The sequence below is a fragment of the Schistocerca cancellata genome, chromosome 4 (genome assembly GCF_023864275.1).
Source record: "Schistocerca cancellata isolate TAMUIC-IGC-003103 chromosome 4, iqSchCanc2.1, whole genome shotgun sequence".
NCBI classification, from domain to species: Eukaryota; Metazoa; Arthropoda; class Insecta; order Orthoptera; family Acrididae; genus Schistocerca; species Schistocerca cancellata.
In genome coordinates, this window is record NC_064629.1 from 592,426,910 (window position 1) to 592,450,257 (window position 23,348).

The window sequence follows — 23,348 nt, forward strand, 5'->3', positions numbered from 1 at the left end:
TAGGATGAAGCCTAGTAGAACACTGTTGCTGAAAGTGACGTTTGGGTTTTCTGTTCTATAACGTCTAGGAACACTGCAATGAGATTCCATTCGTACGCCTTCCTTCACTAAAAAGACAGAGTTCGTAACGTGAGAGCGTAATTCTGTGCCAGTGTTGAATAGTTCTCGTATGACTGGTATAAACATGTGAAGACGGTTTGTGTGTGGGGGGGGGGGGGGGGGGCGAGTAAACAGTAGCCTCCTCCTTTTTTAGGTGTTTTTTTATCATTTTGCTCTTCGACACAACGAAATTCCTTAATGTAAATCAGATACCTAATACAATCTTTTTCTAGTTACTGATTTGCAGCTGCTCACTCATTTGTGAATTTCTTGTGAACCTCTTTTCATTTAGTTTCTCCTTCAGTTTGGTCCGAGAACCGCTTTTCTTTTTTGGTAGCGAACGAAGATCTTATGTGCTAATCATTAATACTTGCCTACTTTCACGAAAGAACGGTATTTTTCGTGTCTCAGATAGTTATTGGCTGAGAAATGATAAGTAAATATATAAAATCAGCGTTCCAGGTCCCTCTTGCCAAAGAATTTTTATTTATTGACTGCCTGATATCCTGTTACTGTTTGTAATCTATAGATGTTTTTCTTTTCTTGCGGCAAATTTAACCTGCATGACGAGTTCAAACTCTAATCATCAGACGCATACGTTAAGTTTCACGTCGCTCTAAATTCGGAGGAACCTGTTTTATTTGTATAGTAATATTTCAAACGTAGTACATAGCTTAATACTTTAGGGCGCACTGTTGTTATTTAGTTGTAGCAAAACCTAGTTCTTGTAAAAAAAGTGATGAGGCCTAGTGCACATTTGAATCTTCCTTGCAGTTGATTGAAGTAGTATTCCGGAGTTGTTCTACAAATAAGGAGACTAACGTTAAGTTCATCACGTCGAGTCTTTGCTGTTGAGAAAGGAAAGATAAAGGAAACGCTTCGTGATTTGTTCACTTTAACTCCAGGATAATCTTAATGTTATCAATTCTACTACGCTTCATCTTTGCCTTCACATGCAGTAATAATCCGAATACCTCTGTGAATGGAAGAAAGATCCAAGCGAGGAAGAGATTAGAAAAAAAAACCTTCCCAATTATTAGTAAACTTGAACAGGGAGGGGGTGGGGGATGGCAGTGCGAATATACTAACTATGGAGAAGAGCAGAGTGGAAAACGAAACACAAATTGAAGGAATATCGTTGATTCTTTCCAGTTACAGTGGATCAGGCAGGATTGTAACACACAACCTCGATCTAACGCGCCCTGACCATTAGGGACGAGCAACAGCATAACAACTAGCGTGGGGAAGCAAGTGGCCCAGAGTATACCAAGGAAGACATCCTTGTACTGGCCTGAGTGATTAAACGCAAACCACGGGAAATCAAAATGTGGTTGGTGAGCTGACATTTGACACATAGTAAGGAGAAGCAGCGGTGAAACCAGGTCCAGCCATCCAGATTTAGTTTTCCCGTAATTTTCCTGCGCTATTTCAGCCGAGCTCTTAACATTTATTCTACAAAGAATGAGAACTATTATTTAATGATTTAAATAATCAAGATACTGCTCTACCTAGCTTGATTTCACTGTCGACGAAGCGCTAACTGCCCGTTTCGGAAAATATCATGACTACCAAATCAGGTCCCAGCTTGGCTCCTCTCAGATGAAAGTGTGATTAGAAACTGTTTAGCTTAACTTCCCTCCGAGATCGGTGTAATAAGTGACTGAGAACAAATTAAGTTTTTTAAACACAGGAAAATAAATTGACCATAGTTTTAGTGACGGGATTGTCTACGCTGTCGCGTGAAGTGATTAAGGGAAGCAGAGGGAAACCTTTGACTGAAAGATATTAACTCCCTCCCTCCCGAACCAAGAGTTCATTGTCACCATTACTACACCCCTTCTCTTGGTCCGTCATTCGTGCGGTGCAATGAGTGTATGCTGTTGGGAAGCCCTGTTGGGAATTCCAGAAATTACTGACTAGATATAATGCTTCTTTCCGTTCTCGTTCCAGCGTTGATTTAGCGCTCAGTCAGCAGCATTATTTCCTAATATCGTGACAACGAGTATCCACCAGTATTAAAATAATATAGGACACGATACTAGGGACATATATTTTCTACATCTCCATAGATACTCAGCAAGCCAACATACGGTGCACGGCGGAGGATACCACGTACCACTACTAGATTCTTCCTTTCCTCTTCCACTTGAAAATAGAGCGAGAGGAAAAAGCTGTCTAAAAGCCTCCGTACGAGCGCTAATTTTTCCAATCTTAACTTCGTGGTACTTATGCGAAATGTACTTCGGCAGCAGTAGAATCGTTCTACAGTCGGCCGCAAATGCCGGTTCTCTAAATTACCGCAATAGCGCCTCGCGAAAACAGCATCATGTTCCTTCCAGGAATTCCCATTTGAGTTCAGAAAGCTCCTCTGCAATACTTGCGTGCTGATCGTACCTACCGGTATCAAATCTAATTGCACGCATCTGAATTGCTAAGATGTTTTCCTTTAATCCGACCTGGTGGGAATCTCAAACACTCGACTATTACCCAAGAATATATCGCACTATCGTCCTATATACCATCTCCTTTATGGATGAGGTACACTTAACGAGAATTCTCGCAAGAAAACGAAGTAGATCACCTTCCCTACTACCAGCTTCACGTGCTCGTTCCATTTCATATCGATTTGCATCTTTACGCCACTGTGTCAAGCAGCGCCCTACTAATGCTGTACGCGAACGTACAGGATTATTTTTCTTACTCATCCGCATTAACTTACATTTTTTTCTGAAAGCAGAGCAAGCGGCCATTCATCATACCAACTAGAAATTTTGTCTAAGTCATCTTGTATACTCCTACGGTCACTCGACGATACCTACCCGTACATGACAGCCGTAAATCGCTGCTCAACCTGTCCGTCAGATCATTTATGTGTATAGAGAATTAGAGCGGCCCTGTCACACTTCGCTACGGCACTCCTCACGATACCATTGTCTCTGACGAGCACTCGCCGTCGCGGACAAATGGCTCTGAGCACTATGGAACTTAACATCTGAGGTCATCAGTCCCCTATAACTTAGAACTACTTAAACCTAACTAACCTAAGGACATCACACACATCCATGCCCGAGGCAGGATTCGAACCTGCGACCGTAGCAGCAGCGCGGTTCCGACTGAAGCGCTTAGAACCACTCGGCCACCGCGGCCGGCTCGTCCCGGACAGCGTACTGGGTTCTATTACTTAAAAAATCTTCGATCCATCTGGAAACTTAGACTGTGTGCTTAGTATGTGAAGTCTGCTGTTGGGTACGGTGTTAAACGCTTTACGGAAATCTAGGGATATGGAATCTGCCTATTGCCCTCTATCCATCATTTCTAAGATATCACGTGAGAGAAGAGGGCAAACTGATTTTCGTACAAGCGATGCTTTCGGAAAACGTGGTGATTAATAGACAGAAACTTTTCTGTCTCAAGGAAATTTGTTACGTTAGAACTCAAATGCGTTCAAGAATTCTGCAGTAAACCGATGTTAAGAATGCTGGTCTGTAATGAAGAGGGTCCATTCTTCTATCTTTCTTAGAGACAGGAGTCACTTACGCTTTTTTCCAGTCGCTTGGGACTTTGCGCTGGGCGAGAGATTCGCGGTAAATGCATCCTAAGTATAGGGCCAATGCCGCAGCGTACGCTCTGTAAACCCAATTTGGATTACATATGTACCTGGCGACTCACTTGTTTTCGAGTCGCGTGGAGTGGCCGCGTGGTCTGAGGCCCCATGTTACGGATTGCGCGGCCCCTCCCACCGGAGGTTCGAGTCCTCCCTCGGGCATGAGTGTGTGTGTGTGTGTGTGTGTGTGTGTGTGTGTGTGTGTGTGTGTGTGTGTGTGTGTGTGAGTGTTCTTAGCATAATTTAGTTAAAGGAGTGTGTAAGTCTGTAAGTCTAGGGACCGATGACCTCAGCGGTTTGGTTCCTTAAGAATTCTCACACATTTGAACTTGTTTTCAACTTTTTCAGATGTCTTTGTACGCCAAGGATGCCTATTTCTATATCATCCATACCGGAGTATGGACGACAGTGAAATGACGGTATGTTTGTGCGATCCTCCAGCGTGACTGATTTCTTAGCGTGAAACTTAAAACTGCAGCTCTACTTTTGATATTTTCTGTGCCACCCCCAGACTAGTCGACGAGTTACTGGATAGACGCCTTCGACTCGCATAGTGATTGTAAGTATGATCAGAATTTTCTCGGGTTCTCGACAAGATCTTTCGCTAAGGGATGACAGTGGAAATTGTTATGTGGTTCACGCATTGATCTTCTTACGGACGCATGAATACCTACCAACTTTTGCCTGTCAACATTTTCGCGTTCATTTTGAACAAATAGTGCGCCAATCTCTGTTTCCTCAGCATTTTCCGAATTTGATTATTAAACTACGGAGGGTCCTTCCCATTATTAATCCACTTATTTGGAAACGTGCGTCTCAAGAGCACGATTTACAATCGGTTTAAGCTTTGCCCATGATTCCAGCAGGTCCGTCATATTGGAGATAAATGATGTCCATTTCTTGTCCAAGTGGGATACTAACAAATGGCTTATCTGCTTTTCCTAGCACAAATACTCTCGTAACCTTCTTGACGGATTTATTAACTTCAGTAACCACCGTCGCTATGTTATCATGATCACTAATTAATGTCTCTCTACGGACGCTGTCAGCCGGCCGGAGTGGCCGTGCGGTTCTAGGCGCTACAGTCTGGAACCGAGCCACCGCTACGGTCGCAGGTTCGAATCGTGACTCGGGCATGGATGTTTGTGATGTCCTTAGGTTAGTTAGGTTTAATTAGTTCTAAGTTCTGAGTTCTAAGTTCTGATGACCTCAGAATTTAAGTCGCATAGTGCTCAGAGCCATTTGGACACTGTCAATAAGCGCAGGCATGTTTGTACCTGCAGGTTGTAAAATATCCCCATTGCGTGTGAGCTGTCGAACTAACTGTTCAAGGCAGTTTCTGGAAAACCTGTTCAAAAGTACTTCACAAGACGATCCGTACCACCTGCAGTGAATCCAGAGAAGTTTGTCTGCACTCGGCAATTTAAGTCACCTCTAAGAAACACTGCATATCTGGGTATTACCACGCTACTGAGCATAGAATTTCCGTGAATGGTTCTACGACTTTTACTGCGGTATCAGGTGGGCGCTGAAAATAACGGATAATGTAGTTCAGCTTGGCCTTCTACTCGTGTCCCGATAAATTCGTTGGCTCAATTTCGCCCTCTATAGAACGCAGTATTTTTGTCGAAGGCAGTTAACATTTCCCACCCTACGGCCTCGCATCTGTCCTTTCGATATACTTTCCATGCCTAGCTAAATATTTCGGAGTTTACTACTTCGGGTTTCAGCCAGCTCTCAGTTCCGTGAATAATTTGAGAGCGACATCTTTTCTGGAGGGCAGTGAGTTCAGGAACTTCATTACGAATATTTCGACAATTTACTGTTATAATTTTGACAGTCACGTTGTACGTGATCCGATTTCGCTCTCTGCTTATCGACTGGCGAACGTTCCTCAGAGAACCTCAAACTACGCCTAGCCCCAAAAAAAAAAAGAAAGCCATGCGCACGCCCCAAGTACACCACTGCCCGATTAGGTGCTTCCTTCGTGCATTGCGTCCCTGACGTATCAGGGGAGTCCTACGACACTCCACCAATAACTCAGGTCCAGAAATCTGCTGCTATGATCGTCACAGAATCTGTGGAGCGCCTGGTTGAGACCCTCCACTCGGCTCCTCACCAAAAGAGCCCGAACGACTCTGGTACGATGCTGCAAACTGTGAGCTCTGCTTGTACCCAGAGAGCGAGGCCAGTTATCTTCACCAGTATCGCCAGTCGCCCGTAGGAACTGAGGATGTTCTCAGAACCCAAGCGACAGGCGTCATTGTTGCCGACATGAGAAACTTGCAGATCTTTGCACCCTGCACTACCGATAGCCGCAGACAGGACCTCCTCCACATCTCGCATGAGGCCCCCCGACAGACATATAGTGCACATTGGAATTCCTTCCGGTCCTGGACGCTATTTCCCTAAGGGGCTCCGTAACGCTCCTAACACAGAAGCTCCTGACAACTAATAAATCACTCGCCCCGTGTGCCTGCTCGGACCCTGCTGAAAGAGCGGCCACCTGTCCACTCAGAATGAATGGGCGAAACAGACAAAGTAGTTTAGCGTAAGCTCAAAATTTACGAAAATACGATGATTGTGAGGGGACTGGGAAATCAACTACAATATGTTTTAAGGAATTGCCCCAATATTTATCTCGTGTGATTTAGAAAAATGGCAGTAAAATTAAATAGTGAGGAACGGGCCAGCTTCGGAATAAGAGTCCTGTGTCTTAACAACTGTGCCACTTTCGTAGATAAACCAGTTTCAGGTTCGAAGAATATGACAATCACTTTGTATTGCAGTATCAATTCTAACAAATTTCCTGTGAAGATATCAAGGTTGCACATGTGGTATGGAACGTATTTCTAGAATTATCCGTACAAATATGATGCATATATATATATATATATAGGGTGCATCAAAAAGAACTTTACAACTTTGAAAACTCACGTTGATTTATTCATTCAGCGTACAGACACGCTTTTGGTGTCATTTTATGCCAAAAGAATGCAATTGCGGCCGCCTGGCGCAAGTCCTTCTATCTGACGCCATTTCGGCCATTTGGTCGTCTATGAAGTTGAGGTGGAATGATTAGGACAACACAAACACCCAGTTCCCGAGCGAAGAAAATCTCCAACACGGCCGAGAATCGAACTCACTATCTAGAGGCAGCGACGCTAACCTCTAGACGAGTTAAGGGCAGTTATTTAGACTGTTTTCATGTTATCCACCATCTCTTCCTATGTAGTGCCACTCTCTTCATGTCTCTACATCTTCTGCCCTCGATAATCAACATCTTAAAGTTTTAATCATTAATTTCAAATATTAAACAGTGCGGAGAAGTCTGAAGGAGACCTCTATTCTTCAGTTGATTGTAAATGTATGATGATTGGTATCGGTAATAAATGCGAAAATCACTGATTTCGCAGGAAGGAAAAGTATTTACTGAAGTTAAGATTTTTCGTTGTATTGAATACAGATTGAGTTTTGGCACTTTTCGCCTTCCTGCTCCAATTTCCGCTATCAGCTTATGTCCAGGTTTTACTGCTTCGTCACCGCTCTACTACGAACTCGCACCAACACACGACCTCAGTCGGTGGAATCAGCTGGCAGCTGCTTGCCTGTAGTGATTTATGGTTCGATTGCGAATGGAGCGGCGCCACCCGCTCCGGGCGAGGCGCGCGTGTGTTTGAGGCTGCGTGTCACGCGTCTGGTGCCGCCAGAGGGCCATTCAACAACAGGAAGCGCCCTGACTCAGCGTCGCAAACCGCAAGTCTGACTCCGCCGTGCGCCAGCTCGCACGTACCAAACAATATATTCTCTTAAACTCCACGCCTCACCCCGCACGGTTGCAGGAAGTCATCTTGATGCTTTCGCGAAGAGATAGTCGTTTGCCATTGTCACTTCTTTTTCTCACACTGTGTGGTACGAACGGCATTTGCGTCCCGGTTCCAACTCCAGAACCCTCCTCTCTGGTATCTAACGCAAATCGTGGAATAAACAATCACAGCTACAATTTTGGTTTGGCTTAACCTCTGTAACAATTTTCACGTTATAACGATTTCATATTACAGCATTGCATCTATTAGTCCAATTAAAGCCGTCGAACGCTTTCAATTTTGCGGACCCATATTCGACAAAACGACGGTTTAAATCCCTGTTCGGTCATCCAGATTTAGACCGAAAAGTTACAGAAAAGTAACAGAGTAAGAAAAAATATCCAAAATGATTAAAGTGTTCTTGCAGAAAATATCCAATACACTGATGAGCCAAAGCATTATGACCACCGGCTTAATAGCCTGTTTCTCTATCTTTGGAACTAAATACATCACTTATTGGTAGATTTGTGAAGGTATATGGCATTAGATGTCTACGCACAGGTCATGTGATTTGCCTAAATAACGGGCCGCTGAGTTTCGTACGCAGTGATGGCGCCCGATAGCGACTCAGATGAGTTCCACAGGATTTACATCAGACGACTTCGATCGCCGAGACATCAACGTGAGTTTACTATAATGCTTCTCAAACCACTGTAGCACGGTCGTGGCACCAAGATGGTCGTGGCTCTCATAAATTAGTCGAAGGTGAACCTTACTTTAAAGCTTATCTTACCAAAAGTGCTAAATTTGTACTTCACCAAAAGCCGGCCGGGGTGGCCGAGCGGTTCTAGGCGCTACAGTCTAGAACCGCACGACTGCTACGGTCGCAGGTTCGAATCCTGCCTCTGGCATGGATGTTTGTGATGTCCTTAGGTTAGTTAGGTTTAAGTAGTTCTAAGTTCTAGGGGACTGATGACCTCAGATGTTAAGTTCCATAGTGCTCAGAGCCATTTGAACCATTTGAACTTCACCAAAAAGCACTTGTAACTCAAGTCTTTTTATTTAAAGCGCCCAAGTTACTATGATAAGCAGTAATGCTCATTAGCCTTATATGGTTCCTAAATGCGCCTTTCTAAGGTCAAAAAGAGAAATTATTGCGAAATCAGAGGAAACGGGGATGATGTAATAGAAAAGGTCCATGAGGCATTTTGCAGTGTCTCCTCACTATTGTATTTGTACCAAAGACAACTCGAATAACCGCCAGTGCAGACATGGTGACTTGGGTGGAAGTGTGCAAGCAACTTACACCAGATCATTTGAACGACTGTATCGTCGTATCATCGAAATTGTGTGTAACGAGTCAGTTTACAGGATATATATTCGTGAACAGTGTTAACATTAATGAATACCTTTCTTTTTAGTCCTACTCTTGCAACTACACTTAAAAAACAAGTTTGTTTGCACAATTTTTAAATAGCAATCCGTCCATGGAATAGAAGTTGTCCAGGAGAAATTGTGTTAGGTTAGATTTAAAACTTGATTAACTACCTACCATATCGTTTGCTGTGCGACTGAAAAAGGCTTGATACTTGGCGTCCAGACATAATTTTCTCTCGATTTACTTATCACAGAGCACAAACTCTTTGTTATTCTTCCCTCGTAACAAAATTCTTCACCATGGCTACATTTGGATAGCTGGCTAAATTTTCGCGTCTCCGTGTCACTGCTTCTAAAACTTTTACACAGCTCTGTTCACGAAATTATATTCTCTAGACGGATGGCAGCTGTAACAGACCTTTACAATTGTGGCGAGGGGTGTTGCAAGCGGACACCCCTCGCACTATGTTTAGTGCTCACTCGACTTCAGTGTTTCGGTTTTTGCTGGACTAATAGCGTTTTCCTACTTTTTGTGACTTTCGTCTTGAGAAACTTACAGAATTTCGACACTTTCGTGTAAGTCAGCTGCTGAAGTTAGGTAGCCTCCTCCGTTTTGGTGGCAAAATATGAACGTTTGTGGGATTTCCATGTATATAGAGTGGTGAGTTTATGTGCGGGTAATGATACGTTAGGGCCGGCGGTCTGTGTCGCGCCCATTATCCCGCGCGCCTCTTGATTTACATCTTGTTAACCGTTCACACCCGATCGCCCTAATCGCTTTATACTCTACTTTACATTCCTGTACTTAAAGCCGTGAATGGTAACGTCTCGGCCGCTGCAGCCGACATACCCCGCCCAGAGCCACCCCTTTCCCAGCCTGCGCCGGGAAAAAACGAACAGCCTGACTCAGCTGACCCTTTTTATCAGCAGGTGCGGCTGTTTTGCTCGAGCTGGTGATACCATTTGATGGTGACCTAATTGGGCCGATTGATATGCTAATTGTGAGTGCTTGCGTAATGAGAAGGTATCGTTTCCACGCGATATATCAACATTACGAGTTTTACATTTACATCTATATACGCGTGGCTGAACTGCAGTTTCCAGTAACACGGACATTAAGCAAGTAACATTCTCCAGTATTGAGAGAAAGTCACACTGAATATGAGAAACGTGAAGTGTGTGCACGTAAAAGAGAGTGAACGGTGAAACTGTGTGACACAACTAAAAGATGTTCGGAGGTAACAAGATTCAGCTAGAAATGGCTAACGGTAAGTAGGTAAGCAGCGGAAGGTACAAACATAGTACAGAAAACAACTCTGTGTGGGCGGGAATGAACACATTTGCTACTGAATTAGGAAAATTATGTCTGACGAAGGATCAATTACTTATTTAGCAACAGTTAATAAAAGAATGTTTTTATTACAGCTTACGATGTTAGCTAGAGTGCGGTAAACACGGTATAATGAGACAGAACCTCAATTTTACACAAACTGATAGCTAAATTTTAACTTGGCTCTACTTGCCTTAAAATGGTCTACGTGAAGAACATATCAATAATGCAGTCAGAAAGTGTTCATTATGGTGCTTGACGATTAAAGGTGTACGAAAAAGCTAACGCCATAGTCATGTTACCAGCAACCTACGATACGTCCTACGCAAAAAATTAAATATTGGAAATCTTTGTGCAAGACACGTGTCGCAGTTTCTGAATAAGTAATGACCAAAAGTGAACGCAAAAACGAATTCCTTATAAATATTTGGATCGTTTACTAAATAAATCGTTATTACAGTTATTACGTGTGCCCCACATTAACTTCAGAAATGAAAATAGTGGGCGGAAGCCAGCACTTAAAATGACGAAGCCTACTTCATCTCCTGGAAAGGTTACGGCGAGTATCTTCTGGGATGGAAAGGTTTTTTTTTTATTATCAATTACCTTGCCAGGGTTAAATGAACAACCGGCAAACAGGATGAAACTACGAGGGAGCAGGCCTTAATAGAAAGGAAAAAAGCTCCTATCTACTTTGGAAATGGGAAAATTGAGAGATTGGAAGTACAAAGTGATGGAACATCCATCGTATTCACCTCTGATTTCGAATTATTCTCACGTCTAACGAAACTCGTGTCTGGAAATCTTGAGTGCAATGAAAAAGTTATAACAGTCGTAGAGAATATTTTGCAGACCTTCCGGAATCGTTGCCAGTGGATAAAACGTGGACAATGTGCATTTACCGAAAGGAAAACTACTTTATAAAAAGAGGCATTTTTCACATAAAATATACAGTCTCTCACAGACCGAGGAACTTTCTCCGTGTTTAATGTAATTATCTGTTCTGACGAGTACTGACAGTATAAAAAAACAAACACACACACACACACACACACACACACACACACACAAGGATTTAAAGTTTCTTAATTGGTTCAGAAAGGTGTTGATTACCCAGGAAAGCCCGTTTTCAATAATTTGCCAATAACTATAAAAAGATTAGCTACTTGTGAAGCACAGTTTAAAGAGGAGCGAGGAGCAGAAAGGAGTTATTGGTGGCCAACTCCTACTCCATTGACGAACTGCTCATTAGTAAAAAAATTCCCTGCGGGGTCAGGGATTTTCGCCTGCCCAGAGATGACTGGGTGTTGCTGTGTCGTCTTCATCATCATTCATCCCCATTACGGTCAGAGGAAGGTAACGGCAAACCACCTCCATTAGGACCTTGCCTAGTACGGCGGTACGCGTCTCCCGCGTCGTTCCCCTACGCTATGTCAAGAAGCATGGAACTTCATTTCCAAAACAAATTAACGTATATGTTATTAATAATGTCAAAGTGTTACATATAAGCGGACTTCTGCTCATCTTCAGTGCCGTAATGCGGTCTGTTGTTAAATTATCTTACGCACATCTGTGTATATAGATTACACCTTTGTGACGAGTTTCGTATTAATCCTTAAATAAAAATGTTTCAGATATAATGCTTATTCCACTTGTCGTAGTATATGTGGAAGAAACATAAGGATATCTGTTCTTTTGTATATTTGCGTTAATTATTTTTGTTTCTGTGACATGTTCTACCTCCTTCAGGTTCTCCTCAGTGTGGATGTATTGAATGAAAAGTACAGGGTAAGGTGGTAAAATTTCGATATAGGTACTATTCCCGATCTACGTAAGGTTTCGCGCAATTTTTCAGTTTCGTAGTGTTGGTAACGCTGCCTTTGTGTGGCGTTGCAATGCGGAAGGTTTCTGCAGCTCCTGTCTTTGCCTTGAATCACCAGTTTGTGCTACAGAGATATAAATTTTTTCTTGTTGAGAGGTAAGTGAAGTTACTCAGTTTTATGCACTGTTATAATCTGACTAGTTGCCATGTGCTTGTAAATTCTATATTAGTGAGGTTAGAGACTTGTTTTCCGTTCCCACGTGTTCAAAGGCATCTATACAGAAATGTGCTGCCATTTCTTGACACAGTTCAGTACTATTTACTCATTACCTACATTAACATTACACTAATACTTGTTCTATAGATCATGAATACGACATTTCGTAATACTGTGGAGCGTGTCAGTTTGCCGCGCGGGGTAGCCGTACGGTCTAAGACACCTTGCCACGGTTCGCGCGGCTACCTCCGTGGGAGGTTCGAGTCCTCCATCGGGCATGGGTGTGTGTGTTGTCCTTAGCCTAAGTTAGTTCACGGTAGATTAAGTAGTGTGTAAGCCTAGGGACTGATGACCTTAGCAGTTGGTCCCATAGGAAATTACCACAACCGTGTCAGTTTAACATACGTTTTCATTGCACTTTTTTTTTCTTTATTTACCGTACTACTTCATATCTAAAAATTCATCTGTTGAGTACAAGGAGTTGTCATTCAGAAATTCTTTTAATTTGTTTATAAATGTTGGTTGGCTATCTATCAGACTTTTAATGTTATTTGGCAAATGACCAAAGACTTTTGTGACAGCGTAAGCCAACCCTTTCTGTGCCAAAGTCAGATTTAACCCAGAATAGTGAAGATCATATTTTTTTCTAATGTTGTAGCTATGCATTCGCAATTGTTTTTTAATTCGGATGGGTTATCAATAACGATTTTCATAAGTGAATATATGTATTGCGAAGGTACTGTGAATATTCCAAGTTCCTTAAATAAGTGTCTGCAAGGTGGTCCGTGGTGGGCTCCAGCTATTATTCTGGTTACATACTTTTGAATACAACGATGCTATAGGAAAACAGTGAATGAAAACGGGCGTAGTACGCTAATTTACTGATATGTTTATCACCAAAATTTCCAATAACCCTAACGGCATAAGTAGCAGAACCTAACTGTTTCAGCAGATCATCAACGTGTTTCGTCCAATTCAATTTCTCATCAATGCACACACTCAGAAATTTTGAATATTCTACCTTAGCAACAGATTTCTGTTCATAGTCTATACTTATCAGTGGTGTTATGCCATTTACTGTACAGAATTGTGTACAATATGTTTTCTCAAAACTTAATGAGAGTCCTTTTGCAGAGAACCACTTAACTTTTGAAAATGCATTGCTTACAATTTCCTCGGAAAATTCTTGTTTGTTGGGTGTGAGTACTATGCTTGTATCATCAGCAAAAAGAACTAGCTTTGCATTTTTGTGAATATAGAGTGGCAAGTCATTAATATATATTAAGGACAATAAGGGACATAAGACTGAACCCTCTGGGACACCATTCTTGATACCTCTCCAGTTACAGGATTCTGCTGATTTTTTGTAAACTATCTGTACTGTTAATTTTAACCTTGTGTATTCTTCCAGTGAAAGATGAATGAAACCATTTGTGCACTGCCTCACTCATACCACAGTACTTAAGCTTATCTAGATTAATTTCATGAGTCACACAGTCAGACGCTTTCGAGAGATCACAAAATATCCCAATGGGCGATGTTCGGTTATTTAGAGCAATATTTGATCAGTGAAAGCACATAAAACATTTTTTGTTGAAAAGCCATTCTGGAAACCAAATTGACATTTTGTTAGTACTCTATTTTTACAAACATGTGAAGCTGCTCTTGAATACATTACTTTTTCAAGAATTTTGGATAAAGCTGTCAGAAGAGAGATTGGGCGGTAGTTAACATCAGACGTATCCCCTGTTTTATGCAATGGTTTAACTACAGCATATTCCAGTCTATCTGGAAAAACGCCCCGTAGCAGTGAGCTACAACATATGTGGCTGACAATCCTGTTTACCTGTTGGGAACAAGTTTTTAGTACTATGTTGGAAATGCCATCAATTCCATGTGAGCTTTTACTTTTGAGTGAATTTATTATTTTCTTAATTTCAGTAGGAGTGGTGGGTTGAATTTTAATTTTATCACATTACATAGGTATTGCCTCTTCCATATACAACCTTGCATTTTCTAGTGAATAGCTGGATCCTATTTTCTCTACAACACTTAAAGAATGATTATTAAAAGTATTTTGTACTTTTGACTTTCATTGAGTTCGATAGAAATAGTCTTCCTGTGCTCTCGGCTACCCTTTTTCCCTTTTAACAATATTCTAAATTGCTTTAATTTTATTATCAGAGATGCTAATCCCAGACATAATGCACATACTTCTGGACTTTTTAATAACTTTTCTGAATACGGTGGAATAGTTTTAATAATGGTTGACTGTTTCTGGATCATTACTCCTCCTTGCTATAAGATACATTTCCCTTTTGTGTTTACAAGATATTTTTATCCCTTTAGTAAGCAATGGCTTTTTAGATGGTTTCTTACAATTATGTTTCACTGTTTTGTTAGGGAAACTGTTTTCAAATATACTCACGAAGGTATCATGAAATAAATTAAATTTTAAATTAGCATCAGGTTCCTTGTCCACCTCATCCCAGTCTAAATGTTGCAAGCTTTCTCTAAAACTTGTAATTATTAATTCGTTAATTGACTGCACTATTTAGGAGGACTGTTTGCACTACCCTATGGAGCTGTGTCGTACTGTAACTAGCTGTGCATCATGATCACAAATCATTCTTAATAGAAAAAGTTTTTATTTAATTAAATGTATCTTGATCTATAAAAACATTATCTATCAGTGTGCTGCTTTCCTTTACCACCCAAGTAGGAAAATCAATAACTGGTGTCAAATTGAAAGAACCAAGTAATAGCTCAAGGTCAAGCTTTCTATCAGGCTGTTTCAGAAAATCTACATATAAATCCCCAAAAACAATAATTTGCTTCCCTCTGTCTGACAGATAGCACAACAAAGAATCCAAGTTTTTCAAAAATAACTGAAAATTTCCCAATGGGAACTTATACACAGCTACAATTATTAAAGTACAATTATTTAGTTTAAGCTCACACGTACATGCTTCTATATGTTGCTCTACACAACATTTTTTTTAATTCTAAATTTTCCACACTATGATAAATTTCAACATGCGTGGCAACTCCTCCTCTCTCCATAGTTTCTACATACGTATGCTGAAAGCTTATATCCACCTACATTTACCTTTTCCATATATGTGACTCTGTGATATTCTGACAGACATAGTACATCTGTTCCACACTCAGTTTCTAAATCTAAACAGAGAAGAAGCTCATCTATGCTGTTTTTTTAATTCCCTATATCCTGGTGCAATATATTAACATTATTTTTCACTGTACTTTTATGAGAATCTTGTGATGTTTTAACATATCTAATACCTGCTTCTCTGAGCTTCTCATTAAGCTGAATTTCATTCAATGATGAATCATTGGACACTGATCTTCGCGTAAAAAAGAGGTACTCCCAAGAATTTCAGTGCCCTTCCTCGTGATATCACCCTCGCCAATAGGACATTTTCAGTCAGAAAAAGGTACAATTTCGATATCCTAGTACAATTTAGTTCAATGCAGTTCTTTAGTGTAGCCCGTCAAGACTGGTTACCGTAGATATATTATACACAATTACTAAAAATAAACTCTGTGTATTTAAACATAACTTCTCTCGTGAGTTTTTAAAGCAAACCATTATTTTTTCTCTTAGATGCCCCGAAAACGACCATAAAAGAAAATCGACAGTAAATTGAGTCCAGCTGCATTATATGTGGCAATAAAGAGTGTAATGGACGAACATTTGATCCTCCGAGCTGCCTCAGAATTATACGACATTCCTTTCAGCACTGTGCGTGGTAGAGTACAAATTTAAAGAATGCAAATTGAATTATAGCTAACGGCCTTGCCGCAGTGGTAACGCCGGTTCCCGTCAGATCACCGAAGTTAAGCGCTGTCGGGCTGGGCTAGCACTTGGATGGGTGACCATCCGGTCTGCCGAGCGCTGTTGGCGAGCGTGGTGCACTCAGCCCTCATGAGGCAAACTGAGGAGCTACTTGATTGAGAATTAGCGGCTCCGGTGTCGGAAACTGACATACGGCCGGGAGAGCGGTGTACTGACCACATGCCCCTCCATATCCGCATCCAGTGACGCCTGTTGTCTGAGGATCACACGGCGGCCGGTCGGTTCCTTTGGGCCTTCATGGCCTCTTCGGGAAAAAAAACTGAATTATCCCTAACTATAGAAAACAAAAATGGTCATCCAACGATACTCAATTCTGAAACGGAAGATGCTTTGGTTGCGAGCTAACATCCCAAAGATGTTCGGGCCCACATGCGGTTCCTCTTCGTCGAAATGTCTTGGCTCAGACTCGTCTAGGGGTTGAACCGCACGTGTCGCATTACACGTCCTAAATTAGACACTTGTGACCCTTTGGTTAAATTGTCTGGCTGATGGCAAGTTTGCGAAATACAAAGTTAACATAACATATAAAAACAGTAATAATAATATCAGAAACCGACGGTCCGTTTTCGCGTCTGCATCCGAACTGTCCCCTTTGGTGTCTAGACCAGACTTGCCCTTTGCCCGTCTCCGGCCACGTTTCCCACGCGCCGAACATCTTCGCTCAACTGACTAGCGCAGTTCTCTTTCCTGAAGCCGTCCATGTTATAGGCTACAGCTTATTCTACATTATTTTACATTTTAACATATTTAAATAATCAAAGCTGACCACTTTCACGTTCTAAATAAAGTAACAATAATATCCATTACAACACGGATCGCACGGCCCCTCCCGCCGGAGGTTCGAGTCCTCCCTTGGGCATGGATGTGTGTGTTGTTGTTAGCATAAGTTAGTTTAAGTAGTGTGTAAGACTGGGGACCGATGACCTCAGCAGTTTGGTCCATTAGGAATTCACACACATTTGAACATATCCATTACATAATAAACGTTAAATTCTTTTACATAAAACCAATTCAATTTACTTCTTAGCTTTGAATGCCACGGCCAGTAGCCTTGCACCAATGTCCTTTCTGATAAATGAATAAAGAACAAAAGTAACTATTATGCACTAAACTTTACAACAAATATTCTATTACCTAATGATTCAATAAGGTGTCATGCTGTCATCGTTCAATGTATTTTATGTGGAGGAAATGATGATCTGATGCTTAATTGAAAATACCGATAATTTAAATCTACTATATCTTTTAAACAAATAAAGTTTCAGAGCTGATATTTACAACGTATGTCACTTTAACGATGCGCTTCTATACGAAATGTCGATTGTTAAGATTGACCAAAACATTCAGATTTTAGCATTCAGGTCTTTGTTACAAAACTTGTTAGTTTCAATTTAACAGTAAATCCTAAACTATTATAGATATGATCAATATTCACGTTTTATTGGGATCACCATGAAAATGTAAGGAGGATGGCAGATTAAAATTACTGTGGCTTGATTCCCTGCACTGCTGCAGAATTAAATACTTTTCATAAATGTTTCCCTTTATGGCCGATCTTAGGTCCGCCATATTTAACACTGCTACGTCTACTCGGCCACAAACGGATGCTTCTGGGTTTCCCTATGACGTAGGTTCTCGTCTGTCTCACTCACACACTACAGCGCTTAGGCCTCAATAGACAATAGACGCCTGTGAATTTTCCCATCTCGTGGTGAATCTGCGCCCTTTGTGGCACTCGGTTTTCGACGACAGTGTTTGTTTCACAATTCCTGTAGGCTGACTCTTTCGGCCATATATTTAAATGAGAGCGCAATGCTCGTTAGCTCACTTAGTTCAGAGAGCTTTATTTCTAGAACAGCGAGGACTAGGTCTGTCGTCACACCAGTTAAGAAGAGCTGCAATGCGATTTGCTGAGAAAAAATATTTGATACATCCGTGGAATTTGGAAAGCAAAGTTGCTGGAATCGATTGGTTTAGAGCATTTATTAAGAGACGCGCTGTGAAATCGCGATGATCTTTCACGAGCCAGAGCTGAAGGCTTAAATAAAACAGAAATAAGTACATATTTCCAGAATTTGGGAGAAATCTTAAAAAAATGTTATTTTTTTGATAAACCCGAGTGTATTTATAATATGAATGAGTCCGGCTTTCCTATTAACAACAGGCCCCCAAAAATAGTTAGTCCTAAAGGTAAGCCAGAAGTTGTTTCACTAACAGACGTGGAAAGAGGACAAAATGTGACTGTTGCTGCATGCTTGAATGCATCTGGTACGTATTTACCTCCAATGGTAATTTTCAAAGGAGTCAGGAAACGCCCTGGATTTCAAGACGGCTACCTCGTGGTTCCATTACGGAGATAAATCAGGGTACATTAATGAAGAAATGTGTATGATCTGGCTTCGACACTTCAAGAAATATAAAACAGTGGGTAGTCTTACATTTCTTATTATTGACAACCATGGGAGCCACACCAGCTTGAATGCTGTAGAGTACTGTAGAGGAAAATAGGATAGAACTTCTGGGATTGCCTTCACACAGTCCACATGTACTATAGCCGTTAGACAGAGCTTTCTCTAGTCTCTAAAGGCTCAATATCACAGAAATGCAACTGAGTGGATTCATCGTAACCTCAGTGAAAGTGTTACAAAACAATGATTCTGTACTATTTTCTATGACGCCTCGAGCAAAACTGCATCTGTTGGCTATGCAATCAAGAGATGCCTGTGCACAGGAATAATACCCTTCTGCAAAGACATGGTTCCTGAGAAGAAATTTGCGCCTTCAACCTTATTCGAGGCTCCTGCGTCTTCAGTCCCCAACAATGTTACAGTTGCTGAACAGATCAAAGAAAACTTGTCTCATTTCAAGTCGGTACTCCACTCATACGATTATACTCAGTGGTGACTTCAATCTACCCTCGATATGCTGAAAAAATTATACGTTTAAAACCGGCGGCGGGCATAAAACGTCATCCGAAATTGCACTGAATGCTTTCTCAGAAAATTATTTTGAACAATTAGTTCATGAGCCCCCTCGAAGCGTAAATGGTTGCGAAAGCATAATTGACCTCTTAGCAACAATAATCCTGGACAAGGAGGAACTATCGTGACGAATACAGGGATTAGTGACCACAAGGCATTTGCTGCTAGGCTGAATACCGTAATACCTACAACCATCAAAAAGAAACGCAAAGTATATCAATTTAAAAAGGCTGATAAAAATGCTATTAACGCCTTTTTTAAGAGACAGTCTTCACTTCTTCCGATCTGATCATGTAAGCGTAGAAAAGATGAGAGATGATTTCAAAGAGATAGTATCGATGTCAATTGAGAGATTTATACCACATAAATTAATAAGTGATTGTACTGATCCTCCATGGTACACAAAACGGGTCAGATCGCTGTTGCAGAAGCAGCGAAAGAAGCATGCCAAATTTAAAAGAACGCAAGATCCCCAAGATTGGCAAAGATTTGCAGAAGTTCGAAATATATCGCGTACTTCAATGCTTTTAACAATTTCCACAACGAAACTCTGTCTCGGAATCTGGCAGAAAACCCAAAGAGATTCTGATGATACATAAAGCACACTAGGGCAAGAGGCAATCAATTCCTTCTCTGCGCAATAACAACGGCGAAGTCACTGATGATAGTGCCACTAAAGTAGAGTTATTAAATACGGTTTTCCGAAACTCCTTCACCAAAAAAGAAAGTAAATATTACTGAATTCCAATCAAGAACAACTGCCAAGATGAGAAACTTAGAAGTAGATATCCTCGGTGTAGCGAAAAAATTCAAATGTTCAAATGTGTGTGAAATCTTATGGGACTTAACTGCTAAGGTCATGAGTTCCTAAGCGTACACACTACTTAATCTAAATGATCCTAAGAACAAACACACACACCCATGCCCGAGGGAGGACTCGTACCTCCGCCGGGACCAGCCGCACAGTCCATGACTGTAGTGCCTTAGACCACTCGGCTAATCCCGCGCGGCCCGGTGTAGCAAAGCAGCTTAAATCACTTAATACAGGCAACGCCTCCGATCCAGATTGTATACCAGTCACGTTCCTTTCAGAGTATGCTTATACAATAGCTCCATATCTGGCAATTATGTACAACCACCCGCTCACAGAAAGATCCGTACCTAAAGACTGGAAATTTGCTCAAGACACAATAATACCCAAAAAGGAAAATAGGATTAATGTGGTGTGCGTACTGTAAGACCTTCGGTACACACACCATCAGATTATTCGACTTGTCGCTCTAACGAAGTAGGCGAGTGTCAGCAATATGTCTCGTGGTCTTATCGTGGCGTGTTCATCTTCTGCCGTTAGGTCAGACGATAGAAATGCCACTTGGAGTAGCAGATTGACGGTGACCAACTTTAAAAAGAACTTGATTAATTTTCACACACATTTATTAAAATAATAAAAAGCATAGATAGTACGTAACTTGATTCTGGATGCTGTTTACAATTGACAATCTGAAGTTCCTTTGGTCTTGGTACGTTAATCTTGTACTCACATATCTCTGATACTTGACAAAGTGTCTATACATTTCTCTTCAATACTATGTACAGGAATATGATAATCTTACTAGGCGCAGACAGAAACTTGACTATAGACTGGTACAGACTAATGCAGACTGACTAATCAGAGGTCTGTACACTCGTTATAATACCTCGAGCGTTCAGGTATCACTGCGCGAGTGTGATCCGCGAGGAGAAAAGATTCTACGTTAACAGCAATCTCATTGGCTGCGTTACATCTCAATACGCGGATCGGCGGAAGCAGAATTTGGTCCGTCTCTATGACAGCACCATCTCGTAGTGCGGAGACGGACGAGCGCTGCGCCTGCGCTGTTGTGCTTAGCGGGGCGCGCTCTAGTGGGAAAGTTGTGTACGCGCTGACTACGCGGAACTATGTACACAACACTTAATCTGCTGAATTACAGGCCCATATCACTAACGTCAATTTGCAGTAGGGTTTTGGAACATATACTGTGTTCGAACATTATGAATTATCGCGAAGAAAACGATCTATTGACACAAAGTCAGCCCGGATTCAGGAAACATCGTTCTTATGAAATACAGCTAGCTCTTTACACTCGTGACGTAATGAGTGCTATCGACAGGGGATGTCAAATTGATTCCATATTTTTAGATTTCCAGAAGGCTTTTGACACCGTTCCTCATAAGTGTCTTCTAACAAAACTGCGTGCCTATGGAATAGCGCCTCAGTTGTGCGACTGGATTCATGATTTCCTCTCAGAAAGGTCACAGTTCGCAGTAATAGACGGAAAGTCATCAAGTAAAACAGGAGTAATATCCGGCGTTCCCCAAGGAAGTGTTATAAGCCCTCTATTGTTCCTGATCTATATTAACGAAATAGGAGACAATCTGAGTAGCCGGCTTAGATTGTTTGCAGATGATGCTGCCATTTAGCCGGCCGTTGTGGCCGAGCGGTTCTAGGCACTTCAGTCTAACCGCACTGCTGTTACGGTCGCAGGTTCGAATCCTGCCTCGGGCATGGATGTGTGTAATGTCCTTAGGTTAACTAGGTTTAGGTAGTTCTGAGTCTAGCGGACTGATGGCCTCAGATGTTAAGTCCCATAGTGCTCAGAGCCATTTGAACCATTTGATGCTGCCATTTACCGTCATCAGATGACCAAAACGAATTGCAAAATTATTTAGATAAGATATTTGTATGGTGCGGAAAGTGGCAATTGACCCTGAATAAAGAAAAGTGTGAAGTTATTCACATGAGTACTAAAAGAAATCCGCTAAATTTCGATTACGCGATAGTCACACAAATCTGAAGGCTGTACATTCAACTAAATGCTTAGGGATTACTATTACAAATAGCCTAAATTGGAACGATCACATAGATAATGTCGTGGGTAGAGCAAACCAACGACTGCGATTCATTGGCAGAACGCTTAGAAGGTGCAACAGATCTACTAAAGAGACTGCTTACACCACACTTTTCCGCGGTATTCTGAGTATTGTTGTGAGGTGTGGGATCTGCGTCAGGTGGGACTGGCGGATGACATCGAAAAAGTTCAAAGAAGGGCGGCTACTTTTTTATTGTCGCTAAATAGGGGAGATGGTGCCACAGACATGATACGTGAACTGGAGTGGCAATCATTAAAACAAAGGCGTTTTTCGTTGCGACAGGATCTTCTCATGAAATTTCAATCACCAGTTTTCTCCTCCGATTGCGAAAACATTCTGTTGGCACCCACCTACATTGGGAGAAACGATCATCACGATGAAATAAGAGAAATCAGGGTTCGCACAGAAAAATTTAAGAGCTCGTTTTTCCCGCGCGCCTTTCGAGAGTGGAACGGCAGAGAGAGAGTTTGAAGGTTGTTCATTGAACCCTCTGCCAGGTGCGTTATTGCGAATAACAGAGTAATCACGTAGGTGTGTAGATGAATGAAGCTACTGCCAGCGTTCTGGGAGAAGAGCGTACATCTTTAAAAGATGTAACTGAAGAGCATGACAATTGCGTAATACCAGTAGCTAGTACCATTTCTCAGCACAATGTTCTCAAGGACATTTTGCGAACTACAGAGAAAAAAGTATCGTCTCGGGAAAGGAAAACACAGACACCAATTGGGCTCACATCAGATGGAAACCAGAAACACCTCCGCAGCAAGAGAAATCTTTTCAGCAGGGAACAAAAAAAGAAAGAAAGAAATGCAACAAGAACAATAAACAGAAAGTAGGTCAATGAGAAATGATAAAAGAAGTATTAAAAGCTTCAAATCGCCAGCAAGCAATGAGAATAATTGTGGATTTCGTTTCTTGAATTATTATAGTGTGGCATTATTGGTAAAGGGTGACTTGTTTGTCTGCCAAATAAGTGATGTTTGGTACCATGAAGTTTGGGTCCGTGCCAGAGGGAAAAGTGCTTTTTATATGTAAGATGTCAATGATTAGAGTTGTACCAAGTTGTGACAACAATTGTAGCTAGTGTGGTACATTTTCGAACAATTTTACTCAATTCTGTAATAATGTCTTACGTTTAAACCAACACTCGTAATGGCGTAATATCTGTGTTACATACTCATTAAACTTCAAAGAACAAGAGCCATAATTTAAATTATTTAATTCCTGAGTTTGTTTCCAGTTACAATAGCATTTGTCCGAAATGATCGAAATTGTACCACATTACCCTATCCTGCCTCTATCTTTCCATTGATCTATCTAAAGCC

General features: G+C 41.4%; 1 protein-coding gene and 1 pseudogene across 4 annotated transcripts in view; both read left to right on the forward strand.

Moving 5' to 3' along the window:
• The window catches only part of LOC126184279 (calcium uptake protein 3, mitochondrial), a 638,951-nt gene that overhangs the window by 130,323 nt on the left and 485,280 nt on the right, over positions 1–23,348 (forward strand). The gene's annotated exons all lie outside the window — the stretch shown is intronic.
• LOC126185541 (5S ribosomal RNA) lies at positions 16,063–16,180 on the forward strand (annotated as a pseudogene).